Raw genomic sequence first — 9453 nt, 5'->3', positions numbered from 1 at the left:
ACATCTGCGGATCACTCCGTCAGCACATCTCTTAAAGAGATATGGTTCATCCCAGAGGTAGTACTTGGCATCTGAAATTAATTTCTTTCTTTGCACATTGCTGTACTCCTTGGGTATGAACCTCACAGCTTTATAGTTTGCCATATCTGCAAACCATGGAGCTTCCTGAATGGCAAAGAGTTGCTCATCTGGGAAAGTCTCAGAGATCTCAGTAGAAGGGAGGGACGCCCCAGCTACTGGTTCTATTCGGGACAGATGATCAGCTACTTGGTTCTCTGTCCCTTTTCTGTCTCTTATTTCTATATCAAACTCTTGCAGAAGCAACACCCATCTGATAAGCCTGGGTTTTGAATCCTGCTTTGTGAGTAAGTATTTAAGAGCAGCATGGTCAGTGTACACAACCACCTTGGATCCTACTAGATAAGATCTGAACTTGTCAATAGCATAAACCACTGCAAGTAATTCTTTTTCTGTGGTTGTGTAATTCTTCTGTGCATCATTTAGAACACGGCTAGCATAGTAAATGACATGCAGAAGTTTGTTATGCCTCTGTCCCAACACTGCACCAATGGCATGGTCACTGGCATCACACATTAATTCAAATGGCAATGTCCAATCTGGTGCAGAGATGACTGGTGCTGTGACCAGCTTAGCTTTCAGGGTCTCAAATGCCTGCAGACACTGTGTGTCAAACACAAATGGTGTGTCAGCAGCTAGCAGGTTACTCAAAGGTTTTGCAATTTTCGAAAAATCCTTTATAAACCTTCTATAGAATCCTGCATGCCCCAGAAAGCTTCTGATTGCCTTAACATTGGCAGGTGGTGGTAATTTTTCAATTACCTCTACCTTTGCCTTATCCACCTCTATTTCCCTGCTTGAAATTTTGTGCCCAAGGACAATTCCTTCAGTCACCATAAAGTGACATTTCTCCCAATTTAAAACCAGGTTAGTCTCTTGGCATCTTTTCAGGACAAGTGATAGGTGGTTAAGACAGGAGCTGAATGAGTCTCCATATACTGAGAAGTCATCCATGAAGACTTCCAGAAATTTCTCTACCATATCTGAAAAGATAGAGAGCATGCACCTCTGAAAGGTTGCAGGTGCATTGCACAGACCAAAAGGCATCCTTCTGTAGGCAAACACGCCAGAAGGGCAAGTAAATGCTGTTTTCTCTTGGTCCTGAGGATCTACTGCAATTTGGTTGTAGCCTGAATAGCCATCCAAAAAGCAGTAGTAATCATGACCAGCTAGTCTTTCTAGCATTTGGTCTATGAATGGTAAAGGAAAATGATCCTTTCTGGTGGCTGTATTGAGCCTTCTGTAGTCAATACACATGCGCCACCCTGTGACTGTTCTTGTAGGAACCAGTTCATTTTTTTCATTATGAACCACTGTCATGCCTCCCTTTTTGGGGACAACTTGGACAGGGCTCACCCAGGGGCTATCAGAAATAGGATAAATAATCCCAGCCTCTAGTAATTTAGTGACCTCTTTCTGCACCACCTCCTTCATGGCTGGATTTAGCCTCCTCTGTGGTTGAACCACTGGTTTGGCATTATCCTCCAACAGGATCTTGTGCATGCATCTAGCTGGGCTAATGCCCTTAAGATCACTTATGGACCACCCAAGAGCAGTCTTGTGTGTCCTTAGCACTTGAATCAGTGCTTCCTCTTCCTGTGGATTTAAAGCAGAGCTTATAATCACTGGAAAAGTGTCACCCTCTCCCAGAAATGCATACTTTAGGGATGGTGGTAGAGGTTTGAGTTCAGGCTTGGGAGGTTTATCCTCCTCCTGAGGAATTTTCGAAAATTCCTTTACTTCCTCTAGTTCTTCTTGATCAGGTTGAGCATCTTTGAAGATGTCCTCAAGCTCTGATTCTAGGCTTTCAGCCATATTGATCTCTTCTACCAGAGAGTCAATAATGTCAGCGCCCATGCAGTCATCTGGTGTGTCTGGATGCTGCATAGCTTTTACAGCATTCAACTTGAACTCATCCTCATTGACTCTGAGGGTTACTTCCCCTCTTTGTACATCAATGAGAGTTCGTCCAGTTGCTAGGAAAGGTCTTCCTAGAATGAGAGTTGCACTCTTGTGCTCCTCCATTTCCAGCACTACAAAGTCAGTTGGAAAAGCAAAGGGTCCAACCTTGACAATCATGTCCTCTATTATGCCTGATGGGTGTTTAATGGAGCCATCAGCAAGTTGGAGGCATATCCTGGTTGGTTTGACTTCTCTAGCCAACCCAAGCTTTCTGATAGTGGATGCAGGTATTAGATTGATGCTTGCTCCAAGATCACATAGAGCTGTCTTGGTGCAAGCACCTTCTAATGTGCATGGTATCATAAAGCTTCCAGGATCTTGAAGCTTTTCTGGTAAGCTTTTCAGAATGACTGCACTGCATTCTTCAGTGAGAAACACTTTTTCAGTTTCTCTCCAATCCTTCTTATGACTTAAGATCTCTTTCATGAACTTAGCATAAGAAGGTATTTGCTCAAGTGCCTCTGCAAATGGAATCTTTATTTCAAGAGTCCTTAGATAATCTGCAAAGCGGGCAAATTGCTTATCCTGTTCTGCTTTGCGGAGTTTCTGAGGATAAGGCATCTTGGCTTGATATTCTTCAACCTTAGATGCTGCAGGTTTACTCCTTACAGAAGTGGTTGAAGAAGCCTTTTTAGAGGGATTACTGTCAGCACTCTCAGGTGTCTGATCCTCCCTTGGCGTCTGAACGCCAGGATTGGGTGGAAAATGGGCGTTAAACGCCAACTTTTCCCCCTTGTCTGGCGTTTGAACGCCAGAACTGGGCAGGGAATGGGCGTTTAACGCCAGCTTTTCCCCCTTTTCTGGCGTTTGAACGCCAGAACTGGGCAAGGAATGGGCGTTTAACACCAGCTTTTCTTCCCTTTCTGGCGTTTGAACGCCAATAACATTCCTCTCTGGGCTCTTACTGTCCTCAGAGGGATTTTGAACAGTGGTTTGGTTATCCCCTGTTAATTGTTCCTTGTCTGGCTTTCTGGTCTTTGGAGCAGAGGTATTCAGTGTCTTCCCACTCCTCAGTTGAACTGCTTGACATTCCTCTGTTATCTGTTTAGATATTTGCTGTTTTGCTTGATTTAACTGCAGTTCTATGCTCTTGTTAGCAACCTTAGTATCATGGAGCATTTCTTTAAATTCTGCTAACTGTTCTGTCATCAGGAGCAATTGTTGATTAAGCTCATTCATCTGTTCTTGAGGATTAGGATCAGTGACTAATGTCATGACTTCCTCCTTTGGAACGAACTCATTGCTAGAATATAAGTATTGGTTTCTAGCAACAGTGTCTATAAGCTCTTGAGCTTCTTCAATTGTCTTCCTCATGTGTATAGATCCACCAGCTGAGTGGTCTAAAGACATCTGAGCTTTTTCTGTAAGCCCATAGTAGAAGATGTCTAACTGTACCCACTCTGAAAACATTTCAGAGGGGCATTTTCTAAGCATACCTCTATACCTCTCCCAGGCATTATAAAGGGATTCATTATCCTCTTGTTTAAAGCCTTGGATGTCCAGCCTTAGCTGTGTCATCCTCTTTGGAGGGTAAAAATGATTCAGGAATTTGTCTGATAACTGTTTCCATGTCTTTATGCTTGCTGTAGGTTGGTTATTCAACCACCTTTTTGCTTGATCTTTTACAGCAAATGGAAACAGTAATAGTCTGTAGACATCCTGATCTACCTCTTTATCATGTACTGTGTCAGCAATTTGTAAGAACTGTGCCAGAAACTCAGTAGGTTCTTCCTGTGGAAGACCGGAATACTGGCAGTTTTGCTGCACTATGATAATGAGTTGAGGATTTAGCTCAAAGCTGCTTGCTTTGATGGGAGGTGTACAGATGCTACTCCCATATGCAGCTGTAATGGGGTTAGCATATGACCCCAGAGTCCTTTTGGACTGATTAATCCCACTTAAGTCCATAATGGACAAAAGAAAAATGATAATAATTGCAAAGAGATAAATTTTGTTTTTTTTTTTTAAGTTGAACGAAAATAATAAAATAAAACAAAAGAAAATTAAAATAAAAATTCGAAAATCAAAAAGAAAACAAGATCAAAGCAACTTGAGAACTAAATCAATTAGTTAATTAAAAAGATTTTGAAAACAGCAATTAGAAAGATATGATTGAAAAAAAATTTTTTATGAAAAAGATTTGATTTTTAAAAAGAGGAAAGAGAAAAACAACAAAAAGACACCAAACTTAAAATTTTTAGAAAGTCAAACACTAATTTTCGAAAATTTTAAAGGAAAAACACAAAGAGGACACCAAACTTAGAATTTTTATGAATCAAAAAGGGACTAAGAACATGCAAAAACGAAAATCAAGAGAAAAATAAAAGCATGCAAAAGACACCAAACTTAAAATATGAAACTAGACTCAACTAAAAGACTCTAAACCAACAAAAATAAAACAGTCCTAATCTAAGCAACAAGATAAGCCGTCAGTTGTTCAAACTCGAACAATCCCCGGCAACGGCGCCAAAAACTTGGTGCACGAAATTGCAATAACACTTTTGCAATCCCGCACAACTAACCAGCAAGTGCACTGGGTCGTCCAAGTAATACCTTGCGTGAGCAAGGGTCGATCCCACGGAGATTGTCGGCTTGAAGCAAGCTATGGTTATCTTGTAAATCTTAGTCAGGATATCAGAAATTATCAGGATTGATTGTGAAAAGCAAAAGAACATGAAATGGTTACTTGTTCAGCAGTAATGGAGAATAGGTTGAGGTTTTGGAGATGCTCCATCTTCTGAATCTCTGCTTTCCTACTGTCTTCTTCATCAAACACGCAAGGCTCCTTCCATGGCAAGCTGTATGTAGGGTTTCACCGTTGTCAGTGGCTACCTCCCATCCTCTCTGTGAAAATGTTCCTATGCTCTGTCACAGCATGGCTAATCAGCTGTCGGTTCTCGGTCAGGCCGGAATAGAATCCATCGATCCTTTTGCATCTGTCACTAACGCCCCGCCTGCTAGGAGTTTGAAGCACGTCACAGTCATTCAGTCATTGAATCCTACTCAGAATACCACAGACAAGGTTTAGACCTTCCGGATTCTCTTGAATGCCGCCATCAGTTCTAGCTTATACCACGAAGATTCTGGTTAAGGAATCCAAGAGATATCTACTCAATCTAAGGTAGAACGGAGGTGGTTGTCAGGCACACGTTCATAGTTGAGAATATGATGAGTGTCACAGATCATCACATTCATCCGGATTAAGAACAAGTGATATCTTAGAATGGAAGCAAGCATGATTGAATAAGAAACAGTAGTAATTGCATTAATCCATCAGGACACAGCAGAGCTCCTCACCCCCAACCATGGGGTTTATAGACTCATGCCGTGGAAAGTACACAAAGAAACGTGTAAAAATGTCATGAGGTTCTTGATACAATGTCAAAAGATCCTATTAATAGTAAACTAGTAACATAGGGTGTACAGAGATGAGTAAATGACATAAAAATCCACTTCCGGGCCCACTTGGTGTGTGCTTGGGCTGAGCAATGAAGCATTTTCGTGTAGAGACCTTTTCTGGAGTTAAACGCCAGCTTTCATGCCAGTTTGGGCGTTTAACTCCAAGTTTTATGCCAGTTCCGGCGTTTAACGCTGGAATTTCTGAGGCCGAATTGCTACGCCGGTTTGGGCCATCAAATCTTGAGCAAAGTATGGACTATCATATATTGCTGGAAAGCCCAGGATGTCTACTTTTCAACGCCGTTGAGAGTGCGCCAATTGGGCTTCTGTAGCTCCAGAAAATCCACCTCAAATGCAGGGAGGTCAGAATCCAACAGCATCTGCAGTCCTTTTTAGTCTCTGAATCAGATTTTTGCTCAGAACCTTCAATTTCAGTCAGAAAATACCTGAAATCACAGAAAAACACACAAACTCATAGTAAAGTCCAGAAAAGTGAATTTTAACTAAAAACTAATAAAAATATACTAAAAACTAACTAAAAGATACTAAAAATATACTAAAAACAATGCCAAAAAGCGTACAAATCATCCGCTCATCAATCATCTCCGTTGCTGCTTTTCGGAGGAAGGAGGGCAACAATTTTCGCACACACGTCTTTAGGCAAGTATGTTTTAAGTTTTCTCATGTTCCAATCTCGTCTTTTATCGCTCCAATCTCTCACTATGCTTTCCTATCAACATCAATTTGGGTGGCAAAATTTTGCAGGATTCCAGCCCCTTCAATCCAATTGTCATGCTAAAACTTCTTTGTTGTTCCATTTTTAACAAAAGAGATAGTATGGTTGTGGAATTTTGGCCAAATTTTGACAAGTTTCTTTCACAGGTTAAAAACTGATTTTCTAGTTGAAGATGTAGCTGTGAATGTGTTTTCATTGTTATATTTTTTACTGAAAATTTGAGTCCATAGGGCATTTGGGTCTTCTTTTAATTGCCAAATGAGTTGTATAAAAAAGTCTCGTTCCTTAACTCCAAATTCCTGAGTCCTAAGCCTCCTTCATGTTTTGGTAAATATAGGATTTTCCAACTGATGGCATGCAGTCTTTTTTATCTTCTGTGTCTCCCCATATGTCAAAATTAATACTGGACTTATGATGGCCTAGGCTAGCATAACTATGCTAACAAAAGATAATACTTTACTCTTCCAACCTTTCAACTTGCCATTAATTCTTTCCGAGACCATTTTGAAATTGTCTTTCCCATTTCTGTTGTTGTTAAGCATTGCTCCTAGGTATCTTTCTAGGGTCTTGTTTTCTTTAAACTCAGACTTTTTCAAGATCTTTAATCTGGTCGATGTTGGAATATTCTTAGAGAACACACTAGATGATTTATTGCTGTTAATCCGCAACCCAGCTGCTCCACAAAATAGCTCCAAAGTCCTGTTGATGTTTTTCATTTGTTGTATTGTTGCTTCTACAAAAAGGAGCAAATCACCAGCTAACATTAGATGGGACAATTGCGTCCCATTTCTTCCAATTTTAAATGGTCTCTATTTACTATTAATCACATCTCTTTCAATAAGCTAGGATAGTTTATCCATGCAAATGACAAATAGGTAAGGAGTTAGAGAGTCTCCTTACTTAATGCCTTTTTTAGGGATAAAATTATATATTTTACCTTCGTTCTACAACATGTTGTAGTTAACCGTAGTGACCCCTTTCATAATGATGTTCACCAACCATTGGAAAAATCTGAATTCTTTAAGTCTATGATTCATGAAACTCCACCAAACTCTGTCGTAGGCCTTTTTGAAATAAATTTTTATTGCCATATAGCATTTTCTACCTCTAATCTTTTTTATTGAATGCATGACTTCTTTCGCAATAAGAATATTGTCATGAATTTTTTGTCCCAGTATGAAGCTTGATTGATGGGGATATATTCTATCACTAAGAAAAGGTTTTATCCGCTGAACAAGGATTTTGGTGATGATTTTGTACTTCGCATTGCACAAAGTATTGGGTCTGAATTGATCAATGAACTTTAGGTGTTGTACTTTTGGAATGAGTGCTAGCAAAGTAGTGTTTGTATCCTTGATAAGGGTGGGATCAATTTGACTAATTTCTCAATTATTCTCGAAGGAGGCTACCATCTGTCTTCTCCGGAGCTTCTAGAGACCTAATGCTAAACAAAGCTTTCTTTATTTCTATGTCTGTCGGCATGGCTTCTAGGTACCTGCAGTTCGAACAATCAAAATTAGATATATCACTAGTGTCTAAATTTGTGGGACTAGTAATAACCTCCTATTTATAGAGCTTTTGGTAGAAGCTAGAGATGTGATTTTTTAGTTCTTCTTCTGTCCAAGTCCCTCATTGATTTCTATGTTTTAGAATCTTATTTTCTCTTCTTCTATTAATGGTCTTAGTGTGATAGAAATTTGTATTCCAGTCTTCATCCACTATCCATTGTTTTCTTGATTTTTGAAGCCAAAAGGCCTCTTCTTTGTCAAGGATCTCTGATAAATCCATATTTTATGGTATTTATTTGTTTTAATTAGGTGGATTTTATTGACTTCTCTTGCATTTATTCATTGAAATAGTATAGTTTTGTGAATTTCTCCTAATTTTACTTAGTGATGAAAACTATGCTTTTTATGCTTAAAATTGCTAATTTTAATTTCACTTCTATTTCATTCGATATCTTGATGTGTTTGTGTATGTGATTTAAGGTTTAGAAAGCAAGTATTTCTTAGAAGGATGAAGGAAAATCATGTAAAAGTGGAGAAGTTCATGAAGAAGTGAAGGATTTGTAGAGCAGTCAACCCTGACCTCTTCGTACTAAAGTGATCATAACTTGAGCTACAGAACTTTAAATGAGGCAATTTTAGTAGCATTACAAAGCTAACATCCGAGGTTTCAAAATGATATACATTTTTTTATGGTGGACGTGTGTTAAGATGCCCGAGTACGCAGAACACAAAAAAATGTGACTCGCTTAAGGGAACACGTGGCCAGCGATTTCTGAAGCATTTTGGGCCCAATTCAACCCATTTCTAATGCTATTGAACCAGGGATTGAAGGGGGAATGAACCAAGTAGTCATAATTTAGTTTTATCCATATTTTAGGTTAGATTTCTAGAGAGAGAAGCTCTCTCTTCTCTCTAGAATTTAGGATTTTGTGCTTAATTTTCTCTTACATTTAGGGTTAAATACTTGTTTTGATGTAGTTTCCTTTACTTTTTCTTGTTTTATTGCTTTAATTTTTTTGTTCTTCTTGTTAATTTCTCAATTTGGTCACTTTTATGTTTATGAACTCTTGTTCAATTTGATTTTCATTTAATGCAATGTCATGTTTTTATGTTTATGGTTGCTTAATTTAGTTGTTATTATTGTTTTCTTGCATTGAGTAGTTGTAGATTTTACTAATTCATGCAATTTACCATGCTTTATTTTTATGCACAACAAGTGTTTGATAAAATACTTGGCTTAGTTTTATGGTAGATTTTTAGCACTCTTGGTCTGGTACTGAGGACTTGGGTGCCTTGATATCATTGATGTTTAGTGTGATTGGTAATTTAGGATTGTTAGTTGATTTTAGGATCAATTATGTCTACTTGACTTCACCCTCCGATGTTAGAGGATAATTAAGTGGAATGAAGCCTTTGTAATTACCATGTTGTGGTCAATGATCTAGGATAAGAAATCTTGACTCTTAATCATTGTCATGAGTGTCTTTTAGCATTTATATTACCTTAGTTGTTAGCTTTAATTTCTTGCACATTTATATTTCTTGTTCATCAATCTAAAAACCCCCAAAATATCTCATAACCAATAATATGCACACTTCGCTGCAATTCCTTTGAGAGACAGCCCGAGGTTTAAATACTCTCAGTTTTTATTGGTTTGCATTACGACAAATAAATTTAACTTTGATTGAGGGTTAATTGTTGGTTTAGATCTATACTTCGACGAGATTATTTTTGTGAAAATTCCGAACCGACGATTTCCTTCTGTCAATC

Source organism: Arachis stenosperma, chromosome 8 (assembly GCF_014773155.1).
Source record: "Arachis stenosperma cultivar V10309 chromosome 8, arast.V10309.gnm1.PFL2, whole genome shotgun sequence".
NCBI classification, from domain to species: domain Eukaryota; kingdom Viridiplantae; phylum Streptophyta; class Magnoliopsida; order Fabales; family Fabaceae; genus Arachis; species Arachis stenosperma.
The sequence above is the reverse complement of the archived record's forward strand: the minus strand, read 5'-3'. Positions refer to the sequence as shown.